The sequence below is a fragment of the Aythya ferina genome (genome assembly GCF_964211825.1).
Source record: "Aythya ferina genome assembly, chromosome: 1".
In the NCBI taxonomy this organism is placed as follows: Eukaryota; Metazoa; Chordata; class Aves; order Anseriformes; family Anatidae; genus Aythya; species Aythya ferina.
In genome coordinates, this window is record NC_140296.1 from 64,925,589 (window position 1) to 64,945,119 (window position 19,531).

A 19,531-nucleotide genomic window follows, 5' to 3' on the forward strand; every position below is an offset into this window, starting at 1 on the left:
GGTGAACACTGACAAAAAAATCACTGAGTACCACAGCTTTTTCCATATCCCAGGTGACCGGGTCTCTCATTTCCTTCCAGAGAGGGCCCACAATTTCCCTAGTCTTCCTTTTGTCATTAATGTACATGTAGAAGCCTGTCTTGTTGTCCTGGCCAAATTTAATTCTAACAGGACATTCACTTTCCTAACCTCATCCCTGGCTGCTCAGACAATGTCTCTTTATTCCTCCCAGGCTATCTATCCTTGCTGCCACTCTCTGCATGCCTTCTTCTACATGCCAGCAGTGTGCTCAGGTGGCCAAGAAGGCCAACAGCATCCTGGCTTGTATCAAAAACAGTGTGACCAGCAGGGCTAGGGAGGTGATTGTCTCCCTGTACTCGGCTCTGGTGAGGCCGCACCTCAAGTACTGTGTTCAGTTTTGGGCCCCTTGCAACAAGAAGGACATCGAGGTACTTGAGCGGGTCCAGAGAAGGGCGACGAAGCTGGTGAGGGGCCTGGAGAACAAGTCCTACGAGGAGCGGCTGAGGGAGCTGGGCTTGTTCAGCCTGGAGAAGAGGAGGCCCAGGGGCGACCTTATCGCTCTCTATAGGTACCTCAAGGGAGGCTGTAGCGAGGTGGGGGTTGGCCTGTTCTTCCACGTGCCTGGTGACAGGACGAGGGGGAATGGGATAAGTTGCGCCAGGGGAGTTTTAGGTTAGATGTTAGGAAGAACTTCTTTACCAAAAGGGTTGTTAGACATTGGAACGGGCTGCCCAGAGAAGTGGTGGAGTCACCATCCCTGGAAGTCTTTAAAAGATGTTTAGATGTACAGCTTAGGGATATGGTTTAGTGGGGACTGTTTGTGTTAGGTTAGAGGTTGGACTCGATGATCTTGAGGTCTCTTCCAACCTAGAAATTCTGTGATTCTGTGATTCTTTTTCTGTTTGAACTTGATCAAGAGCTCCTTGTTCAACCATGCAAGTCTCTTGGTGTTTTTGCTCAACTTCTTCTTTGTTGAGATACATTGCTCCTGCACTCATTTCTCTCAGCAACATGAGAATGGCTATGAAAATTATATTTGAAGGTTCTGCTGGAGTAATGATCATTAGACTATCGGTCATAACAGCAAAAATATAAACATTGTGCTTATGTGAAAGATGGTGCAGAGGAAAAGGAAATGAAAGTGAGAAACTAAACTGATCTGAGAAATGAGACATTAAAAGAAGATAGGAATTACAGAAGGATGGATGAGAGTAAAGATAGGAATTCAAGGGAGCAAGCAATACAAAAGTTAGAGGGCACATACCAGTGTAAGAATTGTCAAAACATATCTGAGACACTGCCCTTGATGATCAGCATCTTTCTTCTGCTAGAAACCAGGATTCAGTGCTTCAGAAGATTGTGCAAGAAAAGAAGAAGAAAGAAGATTGTCCACTGAAAATCTATGATGTGATGAGACCATGAAGGAAGTTTCCATCTAACTCTTATCAAACTGAGATTATTTGAAGCTCTGATGCATGAAAGAGGGGTGACAACTGTGATGAAAATGAGGAGATAGGGCATAGAGAATGGAAAAAATGAGGAATAGAACAAACCAAGCTATTAAAAAATCCCAGAGGATGAGGACTGATTTCCCCCCAGTGTCATGTTGAACAGGGGATCCAAATCAAAACCTTTATGTTGGGTTTCTGTATAAGATACCAGAGATCATGTTATCTTTGATGAAAATGTTTTGTCTAATTTTATGTGACACTTGTCAAATTTTCAGATTTTTCAAACTTTTCAAATTTTCAGACTTTTCAAAATTTTTTTTTTGTTCCTTCATGTATTATAGTACAATTTTATATAATAAAACAACTTCATTTGTTCACTCAATGTTCACACACACGCACAAAAAAAAAACTTTCAAAAAATACTTCTTGTCCCTTCTTATATATTCACTGCTTCTTATTAAAAGTAACCCAAAATACACCAATTTGGCTATAAAAGCTGCCCAGATTTGGATATTTAAGCTGCTCACTGTCCTTTAAAATTCTCATTTTAAATTTATAAACTACTGTGATTGACATTAAATATTTGCTCTGTTGTGTGCTATCAGGACAGAAAGCCTTCTTCACTGATATGGATTAGGCGTAGAATCATTGAAACAGAATTGTTTAGGTTGGAAAAGACTTTCAAAATCATCAAGGCCACTGTTAAAACAGAGAGAACTACCAAGCAACTCCACCACAACTTCTCCCCAGCAAATGTGCTAGAGTGACAATTGCTCTGGGACAGCCCCAGGAGGTAGCTCAGGCTACCCAAGCTTCTCCTAATGTTCCCTGTCATGGATGGAAAACATGTGCAGCCTCTTCTGAGAGCAAAAGAGAAGCCACACTCCCTGTTTATTCAGACAGTATTGCTCGTGGTACCTGCAGCAAGACTACTGGAGCTCAGAGAGAATGCAGAAATGCCAGTAGCCAAGCATTTTTATCTCAACAATTCAAACAAAACCTAGAAATCCCTCTGAGTAGCTCCTTTTATTCCCCCAGGTGAGTACCCAGATGTAAAGTAAAAGTGACAGCCAGACCAGGCCCTGTGTAACTCTGCATGTCAGGTATTTCTTGAGGAGGAGGGGGGCTGGAGACAGCAAGCTGCTGCCCAGTGCTCCCTGTGTGCACAGAGAAGGGGTCGTATTTGAAAGTTTTAGCACAAATATATCAACTCTTTGCAGCATATTGAAGCAGATCACCAGGCCCTGTGATCAGCATATCAGGGCTGACTGATGTGTCAGTCGTGTCAGCCTGTTGTCAAGGATAAGTTTTTATTGTTTGTGGTTGTCACTTCAGTTGGAGATTAAATATGGGACTACTAAATTTGCAGTATTGCTGCCCTTATTATTGCGGGCATACACTTTTATGTGTGCCTTGGAAAAGAAATATTATTACATAGAATAAAATGGTTCCTATATACCTCCTATATACCCCGGAGTGCTTCAGTTTGTGCACCTTCATTTACCCTGAAGCAGAAACTTAACTTTCAGGAGAGTAACTGGAATTCCATTTTAGTGGGGAATCGTACTCCAGTAAGCATGCAATTTTTGTCCTCTTCAGAGAAATAAAACCGTTTAAAGACATGACAAGGTAAAAAAAGAGAGTAGCTGGCAAGAATTCCCATGCTGCCATAGCAGAATGACCCTTTACAATTCTGATTTAAATGGCATGACTCTTTTCAAATTGCATTAGTGTTTCAACTTCTGCCTCTCCTTGATTTTAGCTTCTGGGATTTTGCAATTTATAGTCCAGTGTTCTGCTTTTCTGTTTCTAGTCTCGTGCTGCTGACTTTGCCCAAGCCTGTAAAACCAGATGACCATCTTGCTCTGACAAATTTGCTCAGGGTCAGTGGGGTAAAAATTCTGACAGGGGAGTTATGAAAAAAGAAACGCACTAAGACATGGACAGAGTTTCTCCTCAAGCACAGATAAGTCAGCTCTAGACTTTCTCTTTGTTTATGGCATAGCTGCCACTGTTTTTACTTTGGGGAGGGAAAGTGAAGAGCAGTAGTGCTAGAGGAATTTGAATACGCTGTACAGAAAGCACACTTGTTTGCCATGGCACCTGATAGACCCCCTCATCACACAAACATCTGAGTGTAACAGATTGCTTTTTCTCTGAGATTCAGATTGGAAATGCTTGGCAGACAAAATAAAAGAATGAATGTTTTCTAAAAATAGTCGATCTGTTTTTCCTGTGACAAACAAAGATTTATGTGGACCCAAATTAATAACAATATGTTTCACATTTCCTGCTCTGACTGCTATGTGTATCTCATCAATTGGTATCTTTATTCATAGGATGCAAAAAATAAAAGTTGCAAGAGAAGCATTTTTCAGAGGATGAAAGAAAGAGGATGGCATTTTTAGAAAATAAAGTTGTTCTTTGTACAAGGGAACAGGAGAGATGGGGAAGAGGAATAGGGATGCTGTGTACCAATTCTCTTTCCCCTAAAGTTAGGTGTGAACATTTATGTCTGCTTTGGGACAAAGATTATTGATATATTGTTCTCTTGTTAACTGGAGAAGAAAGGATTAGGTGCTAAACCGACATTCCTCTACAGGTTTCCTATGCAATACTAAGCATGTCGTTTAGGGAAAGACTCATCTCAGCTGCCTTTAGCTGAGTAAAAGTTAGACAGCTTTTTAAAACCACTTTAAGGGGAGAAATGTGCTTGTCCAATACGCAGTGACCTGAAACACTTCATAAAATCGGGATGATCTGCCCAGAAGACAGCCCAGCAGCCACAGCCCAGTGTCTGGCTGAACTCCTCTGTGGTCTGTCTGCACCAAGTGGGTAAGTGGCCGGTGCTCCATCCTGCTGTGGGCAGGAAAATCCACTCTGTCTGTCAGCCCTTTAGGGCAGAATCATCTCCTGCAACGTGCTCATATAGCACTGAGTATGTCAGGGCCCTAGACCTCCTGTGGGGCTGCTAAGTGATTCTGCGGTAATAAGTGAATAATAGCAGCAGCTAGTTGCCTCAGGCTTGGTAAATGTTGAGCTTTATAGCAGGAGGCATCTCAATCCAGGGAACTACAGTGTGAACAGGCTTCCTAACAGAGCATCCTTTATTGTTTTCTGTTTCAACTTCTGCAATTTATAAATCCAATGACAACAGAACCAGGAAAACTGTCCCCACTGAATGAAATATGCACTGCCCCATGTCCTTATTTACTGTTCGTGACTGGAAGTCCAGTGCAATCTCTCTGACAATGTAACATTTTCCAAGCTTCTGTTATGTTGATTTCTCCATTGATCCTGATGGCATCCATGAATGCACACTGTGCTTACAGTGTGCATGGGCACACCCAGAGTCTAATTCAAACAGAAGTACATCTTTGCATTTAACAGCTTCTCCTGCTCCACACTCCCATGTGGCTGAGGCTTGTAGGTATGCAAGTTATAAGCAGGATGGTCTGAACCAAGGTTTGCCTTCCATTGCATCCTGGCTCAGTGGGGTTTGCCTAGGGAAGCTACCACGTATGAGCTGTGCTCTGGTGCCTATAGCCCCACGCATGGCCCCAGCTTCTTGTAAAAGTACACGGGAACATGTTCACAGTGAACAACTTCAAAAAGTTTCTGTCTCCAATATAGATGGGTTTGGAGCCTGTGTGTCTCTCTCAGATCTGGCACAACTCACAGGCAAAGCAGCCTTAGAAGGCTCAGCCTCATCCCTCCTAGGCTCTCCTCTCAAGAAGGTCATGGCACCATTCATTTCAGCTCTGACTATATTAATGGAAATGGAAAATTCAAGGCACAGGGACGAAGGTAGATTATTCAGATCAGGCCACTCTGGCAGAATACGAAGGGGAAATGTGCTGGGCTTGTCAGTGCTCCAGTGTGCACAATTCTTGTCAGTGGTGTCTGCTTTTCGCAAACAAAACCAGGACATACAAGTTGGGCTGAGAAGTGCTTGTCCCTGCTACAAAGGAAGTTTTCTGATCTTAACCTTTGTTCTTAAGCTGTCCTTGAAATTCTCAATCCCTTTTCATGTAAACTGACGTTTACCCCATTTTTCTTCTGTCTTCATTCTTTGAGAAATTAATTTTTTTACAGAAATAAAAGAAACACATTGAGAATGGATGCACGTTTCATTTACTCTAATTATGCACAGTGAAAAGTTTCCATTTCAACAAACCTCATTGATATTCTGCTGCTGTGAACTTGACTAAAAAAAATAAAAAAAGGAACACGAAAGGAGATTTTACCAGTCAATTGACTTTAACTTAAAAAAAAAAAATATTTTGTGGATTTAAGAATATTTCATTTTTCATCTTTTACTTTAATTTCCTTCCTCTCTCCTTATTGTTGCTGCAATAACAAAGCATCTCTCAGGATCACCCTAAGATTCTGGAAGAGTTGTAGTACCCTAATACCCTGATATGGGAGCTAGTGTTATTTTATGGATTAATTCCAAGTAGCAGGATAATAAAGTGTCAATATTGCACAGGGCTTTATGTTGTATGTGAACATGCCAGCTCTTAGGCCTTTGGGAGAAATACTTATTTATCTCACAGATGTGGTTAAATCTCTCAATATTTCATGACCCCTGTCACTAATGCACTTAGACTTTACATGATCTTTACAAACAGTGTTCATAAAACTTACATATACAGGGATTTAATAGATCTGAGAGCAAGCTGAAGAATCATGATGTGAAGCATTGAATAATTTATTAGAAAATATAGAAAACCTCAAAGACAAAAAGAGAAAAGGGTATTTTTTACTTACAAATCCTATGAACACTGTTTTCTTAGAGGTGGAAACTATTAAACTCTGTTGATCTGGGGAGATTTTCTTTATCACTATCAATAATATAATTAAAAATAATAGTATATTTTCATAAGTGTTAGTATCCTTGCTTCCTTCTCAAGCAAAAAAACAAAAAACCAACAAAAAACAAACAAACAAACAAACAAACAAAAAAAAACAACAAAAAAAAAAAAACAAAAAAAAACACAAACCCGAACTGAGCCTACTGCAGTAATTGGCTGTACCATGACAAATATGGTTTTCTCATGAGAAATAACACACTGAGTCACTTTCTGCATTCTCGGATATGAAAAATATTTGTTATGCTTGAATTAAAGTATTTAATATGTGTCATTGGCTTAAAGAGAATAAACAATAATAGCATTTTATTTTGTAATAGTCTAAACATCAGGAGTAGAAAATTAAACTGACACACAAAAAAACAACTATCAAATACACTATGAAAATACAGACAGAAAGAATAACACAATGGTTTAGTCCCTGAATGTATAGCCAGTCTCCTTTAAAATTTTTAATCTGAACTCCTGATGTTGTCTGCTTAAGAAATTGGACAGCATTTCCCTCAGAGTGTATGTGCAAGACTTGTCCCTGAACTGTTTATCTACAAATCTGAGATGAGTTTGTGACACTTGTCCATAACACCAGTCTTTGTTGTTCTGAGCTGTGATATGCTGTAAACCTCCTCCGGGGCCCCCTGACTTGGCAGTGGGTTCACACCATCCCCACCACCTCTGGTCTGCTGTGTTCCTCCTTGTTGCTGTTGGATAATTTCACCTGCCTTCCTCCATCAAGTCTGAGTCATTTCTCTGGCAGGTGTCAGAGTATGTAGCCCATGCCTGGGTTCTCATGATGGTCATGTTTATGCCAGCTGCATGAAAGAGCATCATTTTTTCTTCTGCCGCCCCTAGTCCCCTTCCTCCCCCTCCCCCCCCCCATTTATTTATTTATTTATTTATTTATTTATTTTTTTTTTATTTATTTTTTTAGCAAGAGCTTAGCAACTCATCCCTTCACAGCCTAGTACCCTGATAAGATAAGACGGCCTGATACATGAACCAAGGTTTCCACTGACAGCCAACCTCCTGCCTGGATTGGCTTGTTTCTAATCCTTTCATGCACCAGATCCCTGACTCTCTGGAGGCATTGAGACTGATTTTGCTGTGCATTTTAACAGGTCTTCCTTATATCATTAAAAGCATAAGCCTTGCAAATTCAGTGAAGAAATGTTTATGTGCTTTCCAAGGAGACACCTCCCTCTAGTCTTTCCCTGTCTCCAGAACTGTTCTGACTCCCTTCTTCTGATAGTATTAGCAGAGCAGAGCCAATAAGCTTGAATAGATTTACTAACTTAAACTGCCAGGGCTTAGGGGAGAGTTTGTTAATGTATTGTGTTATTATTATTATTACTTTTGATTTTATTTTTCCACTGATTCTTTTGCTGGGACATAATTATACAATATTATAAATTGCCATTGTTACTATTGCAGCCATAAAAATATTCCACACTAATAAATGTCTTCACTGAAAGCTACTGGGTGCCTACTAAAAGCAAGATGAAAGCAGAAATGAAGCATTGCACCTGGCATTTGAGACCTGGAAAGAGCTTTTAATCCCATAGAATTAATCTTCCTAATGTTTCCATTTAGCCTTCTGATTCTATAAAATGCTTTGCAAGAAAAATAAATAAATAAATAAATAAATAGAGATTTTTTAATGTACTGTCTACCCAAAAAAGTCGTGCTATTTCAGACATAGAAGTTGGTTTTAGTAAGGTTAAGGATAAAACTGGATGCTACTACACTATCCAAAGCTCTCTGAAATAAAGAGGAGCTCTTCCACAGCCCTCAGTGAGCTTCAGGTAAGGTCCTCAGAGAAATGGGGAAAGACAGCAAGGCAGAATTCTCTCAATGGGTTTATGAATGAGAAAAAAAAAATGGTAAGAAACAGCATGACAGAAGTTGCAAAGGCTGCAAAATAAGTACTACAAGATCAGATGATGGAAAACACTAAGTAAAGCAGGGAAAGCCATTACTGCCAACAGTAGGAAAAGGTACAAGTAATTTAAGAATCTCAGGGCTATTTCTTTGCACCTAACAAGTGAAGGAAAAAAAAAACTGAACACACTATTTTTGTATCCAGGCACTGCATAAAAAAATATATAACTTGAGAAAAGAGCAAAAATCTTATATAGTAGAGCTTGGCAGCATTTGAGAGTTAAATTTTTTTTGAGGACTAGAATTGCAGATTACTTCTTCCTGGAAGATTTAATGAACTCTTTCTTTTCATTAAATTGAGCTTTTCAGGGACAGAAGACAAGAGAAGACAAATAGAAGTTTTGTTTTGACATTTTTGAAATTAAATGATTCAAGTTTTCAATCGAGCTTTTAATTTGGAATTTCCTCTCACCTCTTCTGGGAAAAAAAAAAAAAAAAGTCTATGTTTCAATATGATTGCAACTGGAAAATGCTCTTTCAAGTCAAGTTGAATACAGTAATGGATTGAAAAATAAATGAGAAATTGTTTTCCAACTCAGCAAACTTTTTTTAACACAAATTTGTTTTCAATTTGTTCTGAGATTATTTTTATTTCTGTCTTTCTGGGTCTTCCAGCAACACTGTCAAGAAGGTTTTATATTATTAATACATTACAAAATGCTGTTGGAAGAGAGCTCCAGAGAGTTTATGTGAACTCTTTGTGACTAGTAAACAGGGATGAACAGAAACTTTCACAATGAGTATGCCACAAATTATGCTGCCTCCACAGTCAGTGTAACCGGATAACATACCTGTATTTATGCTAAATAATAATGATAATAAATAATAATGATAACCCAGCTTTTCTGGATCCCATGAATAACAGCACAAAACACCTGCTGCCCTGCAGCCCAGTATTTTTGCTCATGTTTGTGTTCCTACAAAAAGACCAAATGAGCCCTTAGACTTCATGTATTTTTCCTTTCTCATCAGAGAATATAATTTGTTGATTGCAACTATTCAAAAAACTTTACTTTGTTGTGTTCGAAGTGGAAAGGTTGCCAGCTTTCCTATATTAGAGCAGTCATTTAAGATGTACCTTAAATCTATGAGCAAAGAATAATTATAGCAGCTTGGTGTACACTGAAATATTAAGGAGGTGTCTGGATTTTAGTATACAATCTCTGGACCAAATCCTGATAGCATCACTGAGTGAAATGCTCTTCCTGAATTTTCATTTCCCAGACTGATCAGAAATTGAGAAAGGATTTTCAGATTTTGTATTTTATTGTTATTCACTAGGAACTCCATTTTATTTATTTATTTATCTACTTTTGGAGTCCCCTAGAAAGCAGATTATATTTCTTTCTAACCACCCATTATTCCCACTGGGAAATAAATAAATAAATTCTGTTGCAAACAATTTTCCTTGTCCTTATGAGACAGACAGGTCCAGGAAATAAGTACAGCAGAATTTGTTTTGTAATTCTTTAAAAAATAATGTATTTGCAGCACATACTAGTAGCTCTGGGGTAAATCTCAGTTCAAAACAAAACAAAACTATACTAAACTAAACTAAACATTGCAGAGACATAATTCCAATGAAAGAGAAAAGAGATGAGAGGAGGAGAATAGAAGGAGAGGAAAGACTTAGAACCAAAATAATAATAATGATAATAATGATAATGATAAACAATTTTTAAAGGAATGTAATAACATAAAAGTATCAGTATTGGGTCAGAATGAAGACACGTACATCTTAGTGTCATGTTTCGAAGTGTCGCTATAAGTGGCAGGCACATGTGATGCTTTCAACAAGTCCTCTTTTGGTTTCCAGATACTTGAAGCTGTAGAACTGCCCAAATGAGTCACACTTTCTGTTTACCTAGTACTGCTTGATGGATTTCTGTTCCAGGTGTTTGTTCCCTTGAAACCTTGTAAACCTTTGGAGTCTACAATAAACTGTTTCAAGAAGTTTCCCAGATTAACCACCAAGAACAGCCTCCTTTTGCTTAATTTGCACTGGTTTCCTGCTAACTTCATTTGATGTCCCTAATCCCAGACTGTGAAAAGTAATAGTTGTCAATCTATTCCAGTTTGCTAGTTTAATGACATTGATGACCATAACTCGGGATTTTATGTTCCAAAGCTGTAGGTATTTATTCTTTTACTTTTATTTCAAATTTACTACATTTCAAATATGCACCGACAATTTCCAGACTTGCAGCACCTATAAACATTTTTGGAGTATAAATACTGTGCAGCTCTAAAACTTTAGCTTGTGATGAAGTCTGAAGATATTTTGCCTGTAATGGTATGAGTATTTTATGAAACAATTACAGACAAATTATGAATGAGTTATTCATCCAAATGAATTCTTCAGCATAGTGCAAAAAAACATTGTTAAGTTTAAATAAGTTCACTAACATCGTGTTATAGAAACTAAATAGATATGAGTGTTATCCATGATCCTATACTAAACATATTTTTATATGACCACAAGTACAAAAGAAAATCTAAAAAGAAATAGATCTGAAAGAACAGAAAAATAGAACACCTCAAACAGTTAACAGAGGATTTGACTCATATCCACAAAAGCCAGAAAAACTCAAAGCTAAGCCTACATTTCCTTTCTTAAGTCATCCCATTTTGCTTCAGAATTTCAGAAGCCTTTCAAAATTGATAGCTGATCTTGCGATTAGTGCCCTGCTCTTCAATCAAGCAGGTTAACATAGCATGGGATAGAGGTTTACCTGCCTATGGAAATCAAGTCAGGCTCTACACAGTGCTGCCCAGGCCTTGCCCAGGGCCTCATCCAACCTGGCCTTGAACACCTCCAGGGATGGGGTATCCACAGGTTCTCTGGGCAACCTGTACCAGTACCTCACTGCCCTCTGAGCGAAGAATTTCCTCATAGTTTTCTATGTGGGTGGTGGTGGGGTGTTCTGACATACAGTTAGTTATCATGTTTAGATTAAAATACATCAGTATTAATCAGCACTCCTTAGAGGGTGAAATGTTTAAAAGTGGAGAGAGTTACCTCTCTACTTGATGGAATTTTTCTCAATATTGGGAGCTCACTAAAACTGGAGGTTTGGTCCCCATCAAACCTTTGTGTAAAATAGCTCATTTTAACCTAGCCCTTATAGCCTCAGTTAACACCACATGATTACTGTTAAGACACTGAACATGGGCAAATCAATTCTACTGTGCTCCAGTTTCCAACAGACAACTCTTCCAAATTATCTGTTGAGGTCTGACTTGTGTTTGAAGTAATAAAGTACTCACAGAATGGAGGGAGAAACATAATTTCTGGGGAAGTAACCTACCAGTACCTCTGCTAACTGCATACATGCCCAAGACTAGCTGGGTTGAATCTTACTACCTGAAGATTTAAATATTTTATGGGAAATTCTCTCTCTCTGTCTAAAAGGCACATACTCTGCACCTTTGTATAAGTAAAGAAGTCTTTGATGTTGAAACCTGTTTTAGAAATGACACCATTTTTTTTTCTATTTAAATGACATCATTTTTTTTTCTATTTAAATTTCAAATTTAAATTTAAATTTCTATTTTAAATTTCGTGAACTTAGGCACATGGTCTGAACTTTTGGGTAGACCTGTGCGGTGTCGAGAGTTGGACTTGATGATCCTTAAGGGTCCCTTCCAACTCAGGATATTCTATGATTCTATGATTCTATGATTCTATGATTCAAAGTATCATAGAATCATATAAGCCGGAAGGGACCTTAAAGATCACCCAGTTCCAACCCACCTGCCACGGGCAGGGATGCCACCCGCTAGATCAGGTTGCCCAGGGCCTTATCCAACCTGGCCTTGAATGCCTCCAGGGATGGGGCATCCACAGCTTCTCTGGGCAACCTGTGCCAGTGCCTCACCACCCTCTGGGTGAAGAATTTCCTCCTATCAACAGATCTAAATCTCCCCTCTATTAGTTTAAAACTAAACTATTATTGTCTGCCCGAGCAAAAAGTTGCTCTCCATCTTTTTTTATAAGCCCCCAATTAAGTATTGAAAAGCTGCAATGAGGTCTCCCCAGAGCCTTCTTTTCTCCAGGCTGAATATCCCCGGCTCTCTCAGCCTTTCTCCATAGAAGAAACAGGCTATTATCATAGGAGTACAGGCTATTATTCATTAAACCACTTCTATCCTTAACAGGCAGAACTAAGTACAACCACAAAACTATTCAAACCAATAAATGCCGTACAGAGCAATACAATGTTATATACTAGCTTACTTTGGTAATCTTTTTTGTTTACCCAGGTGAGATTAGCTGCTCATGAAAATGCTCCTCTTCAACAAAATTTATAGTCCATAAATATATATTTATACAGCCATGTATCAAAACTTAATGCATTCACTGGCAAATGTTTGCTCAAGCTGTTCTAATAGTTCAAATCTGTTACTTTGGCCATCTCCATAGCAAAGTCTTGGAACCTTCGGGTACCTGCCAGCTTGATGACAGTGAAAGGCTAATTAATCCTCCAAGCCAGTCAAACAAACAAACAAACAAAACCCAAAAGCAACAAAACAACAAAACAAAACACAAATGCTAGGTGTTTGATTTAGTGTGCTAGCAACTACTGACCAATTAAAGGAAAACAAATACTCCTTAACTAGATTACCCGTATTCTTCATGGTAAATCTGTGAGGGAGAAAGAAGCCACAACAGGGCAAGCCTGAATTATGTATGATTCTCTTAGGAAACACATCTTTCTTGTTCATCCTCCTTATTTTAGTGCCATTTTTCATCCTTATATTAGCATCTGTGACAGTTTTAATCACCGTAAGTCTTAGAACAACATGGTAGAATATTCTTACCTCGAGTACCTATCACTAAAATGAACTAATAGTATTTTCTTTTTTACTTATAGAAATAAGTATTACTCATGCATTTGATTTGTAATTTGATAATTAGAAATCATTAACCACCTCTCCCTTTCCCAAAGAGAATTATGAGGAATTGAATGGGATTTTATATGTTGTAGAAAACTCTCATTTAGAGACTGAGGATTTTTTTTTGTTTTTATTGTTTTCCACCACCCCACACACACTTTTTTTTTTTTTATAAGAAGAATTATTTATGGAATGCTGAAGTGCATGATACCATTGCTACAGAGTAGTCTGTCAGGAGACTGAGAAATAGGGAGATGACATTTCAAAAAGCATTTCTCAAAGTCACTCTTGGTAGGATGTCCAGAATGAAAATGGACCTACCATTAGTTCCTTTATATATGAGTAGTGACAGGCGTTGCCCAAGCTAGTTAATTTTTATAAACCTACATTTACACATAGTGAAGTTGTGAAACCGTTTTGCGGTTTGGAATTTATTTTTATGATAGTTGAAGCATAAGGGTAGGTCACTTCCAATTGGTCACCTCCAATACTAGATATCTCCATGGAGGTTTGGACAGAGATACAGGGAGAGCTGTCTTTGATGCACCATCCAAACTTTTAAATAATACTATGATTCACCAGTTGTTCAGCAATTTACCACACTTATTTGCATCATCCCTACAGAGATTATATTCCTCTAGAGAACTGCAGTGACTTTTCTCTCTCTGCTCCATCAGTCTGCTTTTCACCCTTCACCTGTCAGCGTAACATTCTGCAGTCTATTTCTTGAGATACTTCCAAGCTGCAGCTACCAACTTCCCATTCCATCTCAGCACTCACAATGTAAAAGAAAATCAAAACAAACAAAACCTGCTGATATTTAAAAGATCTTCATTCAATCCTAGCAATAACTCTGAATATAAAGAATCATGAGGTGAAGTACCTTTTTAGATGTTCCATATCTGACTCCAGTCATGCTGTCAGTTTCTACTTGGAAGACTGTTTCTTTTCCAAGTCTTATTTATTTTTGTATGGGTATATGGATGAGCACCACTAGTAGATGAGTACGAACCACTTATATCCCTCGAGTGACATAGGTGTCTGTCAGGGTGATCTTAGTAGAACCTTTTGACACTAAACAATTGTTTTATTACTTTTCCCCCAAAACATACATGTAGATAAAATTACAGGCCATAATTTCTCAAACTAAGCTGATTTTACCAATGTACTGTCCTGAAAGTGAGAGCAAGAAGTAAAAAAACTATTACTCCCTACAAAGAGAGAGTTTGTATGGGAAAATATACTCATTTGTCAACTATGTTTCCAGAATCTAAGGAACAACCTGAGGTCTGCAGGTAATAGCCTGCACATTCATATCTGCAGAGGCAGAATTGTGAACTATACTTATGAACAGGGCCTTCTTTGTACTAACATGCAATTACCTAGCCATCAGGTGGGATTACACACAAATGTAATGCACGCTGCTTTATGTACATATCAGTTGTCAGGATCTGAAATTTTGTCTCCAAGTGTTCTTTAACACTGTAATAAACAGTGATCTCTATGAAGACAGTTGGATGCACAATATGATTCGGTAAGTCTTGGCAACAAGAAGTGGAAACAAATGATCGTCATTGGCACTAAATTAAACAAATTACACCTCTTCTAGGTGTTAATCCTGCCAATAATGGAAATGATAAGCCTTGATCCTTCTTGTGATACAGATCAGATTGGTTTTGTTATGGTCAGTTTAAAATCTATTCTCACATAATTTCACTTATTCTAAACAAGCAAACAGAAGAAAAAAATGACTATCTTAATTACAGATCTACACACAATGAGTCTAATTGTTCTCTCACTTGAATGCACAGGAACCAGGCATAGCTCTAGCATGCTCACTTTAAGGCAAGAAAACAAGGACCAATATAGTGAAGAATGAAGGATAGGGCCTGGAGGAATAGTAATAGGTAATCTATGTAGATTCTGTGTAACAAGACTAGATAAGGCAAATCACTCAGATTTATAGATTCAGAGACTCATTAGCTTTCAGAACAGACAATAGTGTTATATCAGCAATCCCTTCAGTGCACCTACAGAGGTAATATGACCTTTCTATTCTTCCCTCTGTTTACATGTGGAAGAACAGCATTAATCCTCTCAGCTGTCTTCTTTCTGTATTTAACATGTTTTACATAAGCTACTTCCTTAGCAGGGTGTTCAGGGTCATCAAACTACCAAAAAATTATATTCAGCTTATTATGTTAGATAATTCAAAGATTTTTGCATAGCCTCTGCTTCTCAGAACATGCCCAACTATTCCACTTTATTGATCTAACTCCTTATATTTAATTGCATAGACATATATAATCATATTTACCAATGAATTCAGATGACTTTGTAAGTAACCCATCATTTTAATTCTTCACCATTCCTCCTAGCTGCTTCTAGTATAGAAACTTTAATCAGTGATTCTGTATTTGTTTCTGGGTTTGCTGGTAAGAATCACAGTTAATTGACTTATACCCAGATATTTAGGACCATTCCCACCTGTCACTGCACTCAGATATTGGTGAACTGACCAGTTTTAACCACCTTACTGTGAGCCACATCAAATTTGCAATTAACTGCTCTTTCTGTTAAAATAGAACATGGTATTGATTCATATCTTAACTAACATCTCTGGATTTTATATACTACCCTTTTCTTCAGCAGGAATACTTATAGTCTCGCAGAAGGGTATCACATCGGTTTTGCTATTCTATTTGTCATAATCTATCTAACTGGATTTTTTTTTTCCTAATTCTGTGTAAGTTAAACTAGTTCAGTTCTTTAAATTTCCCAGTATTCCAAGACTGACAGGAAATCAATATTAAAGTTTCAAGAAGCTCTTCAGCTCCTCAGCTTCTTTACAACAGTTGGGTATGGGTTACCCAGCCTAGATGATTTAAAAATACCTGCCTTTAGTAACTACTATAGAAACCAAGACAGTAATCAGAGACTAATAGCACTAAGACATCTCATAAAAATAAATAAATGAGTAGATAAGCATATACTACAATAACTTACCAAATTATCTTCACAGGTAAATTATAATAACTGATGCTTTTCCCTAGCATCCCCTTAGGTACAGAATTTTAAACTTATGGGGAGAAATTAGCATCAAGGTGCTTTTGGGTTTCCCTAGTTCTAGGCTGCCCCAGGTTTGAAAATTACCTCCACCTTGCTTCATTTACATTTGGAATTTATTAAAACAAACACAACTTGCATTGTGAGTTTCGTGGGCTTCAGCACTTCCCTTGATAGATCATTGACAGTATTTCCCTTATCACAATCAACATTCAGTCATGTGTACAGTTTGTGTCAAAAGAATTTGCCCTTTGCCAGATTCATGACTTGACACAAATCCAGAAGCTTCTATCAGAGTACTGGAGTCAGGTTTAAAGACCTCATTGCTCTACCTTTCCCTTCCATTACCAAGGAGATAAGACTCCTGTCCTCTTCATCTTGCTCTTGAGAATTAGTGATATTTCGTAATAGTAGTGGTAGTGCACCCTGACAGTCCAGCCCCTTATGGACAAAAGAGTCAGCATGCTGCTGCAGTACTTGGTCTTTCAATTAGTTGGCCAAAGAAACAAGAGATTTGTTCTTCAGATGCACCAACTGACTTTTCTTTTGTTAATTCCTAGAAAATGCAGTTGCTCTGGCAGCTGGGTGTCTGCTGCTCCAAATTACTCTGGAGTATGCCCATCAAAATAATTAAATGCTCTTTTAAAAAGAAATCCTTTCAGATTTTTGTGGGAGTAAAGACTCCTATGTCTGAGATAAAAAATAAATTACAACCTGCCAGTGAGCTCAACCACAGACTGATATTTCAAGAAGTAATATCAGGAGCAAACAGTCACAGCCTCACATTGACAAAGTGTATTCCATTTTAGATTCTGGTAGCCAGCTTAATCTCTGGTTAACATCTACAGGTGGTAGGACAGTGCTGGAGGGAAAGTCCTTTCACACACAGCATGAGGTCTTTCCAGTTGTCTCCATGTGTGTTTTCCTGTGCCAAGGTTTGTTCCTACTGACAGAACAGTGTGTGCCCAGGAAGTTGTTTGAAACTTCATTTTGAGCAGTGAAGAACTCAGACAGGCCACGGTGACAACACTCTTAATGGGAGAGACAGGCCCTACACACCACCATTTTGTAGGCTGTTGAGATGGAGAAGAGCTGCTGAATTGTGTAGTTTGGGAGGTAGGATTGGAAATTTTGCTTTTCCTATGGGAGAACAGTGAGGAAGGAAGAAAAGAAAGTCACAGTGGAATGGAAGAGAACTTGGTCATGGGAGGTGGGAGAAATGTAAAGACTGAAGGGGGTCAGGCCCAAACTGGCAGGCAACATCCTGGGAAGAGAGGCAGGGAAGCCTGTCTGATGCCAAACAGCTACTACCAAGTAGATGCCTAAGCCTCAGCAACAGCTTCAGTGGTGAGAAGAAAGCCTCCAAAGGGAGAGGGAAAAGAAGAAACCAATGAACAAAGAGTCAGAGAGAAGAAACTGGTCAAGAGACCATAATTAAACAAGAAGAATATTTTGTGAATCTTGTGAATGTTGTGTTATAAAAGGAAAAGTTATTTTGATCATGCAATTTTAGCTAAGAGAAGAGAAAAATGGGCAACAATCAGGGTACTTTCAAGGGCAGAATAATCTTGACTAGGGTAACTTTTACCTAGCTTTTTAAGTGTAATTTATTTTATTGACAATACAAACTTGTGGTAATTGGGTATTGAGGAGAAAAAAAAAAAAAAGACAAGCAATTAAACATACACTTAATCAAAATCTCTCTTTCCCTGTCTTTTTTTAATCAACTTCCCTTATTTTCACTACAGGCTACACTTAGTCCATCCCAAATCCTTCCGTCAGGCACAGGTTATTTTAGGCTATGTGCATGATGGTTTCCCTCTGCTGCTCCATGCATGTTGGCTTCTTTGTGCTGATACCTGCTTCCTGCTGCTTCTCCTCTGCTGCTTTTTACTTCAGAGTGTTCGTGGCACCAGTATGAGTCACCCGCAGCTGCAGTCACTTTATGGGTGTCCCTGCTCTGGCATGGTCAATTTTTGTCCTCCTGGTGTGGAGGCCAGCTATGGCCAGCTCGGGTGTGAGGGCCACCCTGAACCAGTCCTGGTGCACAGTCCAGCAGAGCTCCCTGCCAGCACGCTCACCCGGGGGGCACTGCGCCGTGCGACTGAGCCATCCTGCCGCCTCCATATCTCTGTACCACACTCCTCTGCATCACGCAGGCATGCCCAGGCTTGTAAAAGCCTGAGAAAATAACCCTCTTAATCCTCAGAGGAAGGATTTAATTAAGTTGTTCTGCTCCGGCATACATGCTGCATGTTGAACTGCATGTGCGATGACCTCCTCTCTGACTTATGAGTGCCAGTGTTTTAGTGAAGCATATTAACATTTCATTGAGAAAACCATGTTGAACAAAGCATCGGCCACAAATACGGAGAATCAATTTGCTGAGTGGTAAAAGGTTTATCAACGTAATTATAAATAGGACCTCATATTGATGCCAGCTATGTAGAACTGTACAGATTAGGAGCAAACACATTTGGAGATGATCTTGTGGTGAGGTATCGAGGTGACATCTATTACTGAATAAAGTGGAATACTGCCAAGATAAACTGACAGACCATTGTTCTTAAATAAATAAATAAATAAAGGAATAGAAGGCAAAGAAAAAAAGAAAATGCTTTGCTATGCAGTTCAGATATTTGCAGGGCCAGAGAATGAACAGACATAATAATACCCTCTCTAGATTGTAGATCCTTTATAATCCTTCAGGCGCATATTCAGATATTTTACTTAAGCAGCTAAATGTGTTGACAGGATTAATTTATAGCTATACATTGTTTCCCTGACACAGATTTGTATAAAAATAGAAGGACTGAAGGTCAATGTTCAGGTTAAAAACTTTGTGAAGTTTTTTCCCTAAACCTTAACGAAAACACCTGCAAAATGTAATTAGATCTAATCCATAGTCTGATAACATCCATAGCACAATGCTGTTGTTGTTTTCCAAGAGAGAAAATATTTTTAAAATGTGCTTTGCATCCTGCATACAAATCTTCAGAAATCCAGCTTTTCTTGCTACAGGCAGGCTGTGGTCCATTCAGTACCTGGGCTTTCCTCAGAGGAACTAAAGGAGATAAGGAAGTAGCCTGTGCTACTTCCCTGGGCCCTGCAGCACCCTGATTATTTAATTGCCTCATATAAAGAATAGCAACAACAGGCAGGGTTCTGCAGGTTTTGGATAACTGGAATTTGACTGGTCTTCATAGGGATGCTTTGGAGGGTAAAACAAATAAACTCCCAATAATAACCATTCCTAAATCTGTAATTTGCACATGCTTTTGTTTGGATGTT

At 38.6% G+C, this 19,531-nt stretch overlaps 1 protein-coding gene across 2 annotated transcripts in view; it reads left to right on the forward strand.

The window, feature by feature from the left end:
* Window positions 1-19,531, forward strand: part of ST6GAL2 (ST6 beta-galactoside alpha-2,6-sialyltransferase 2) — a 181,217-nt gene that overhangs the window by 17,894 nt on the left and 143,792 nt on the right. The window lies entirely within an intron of this gene.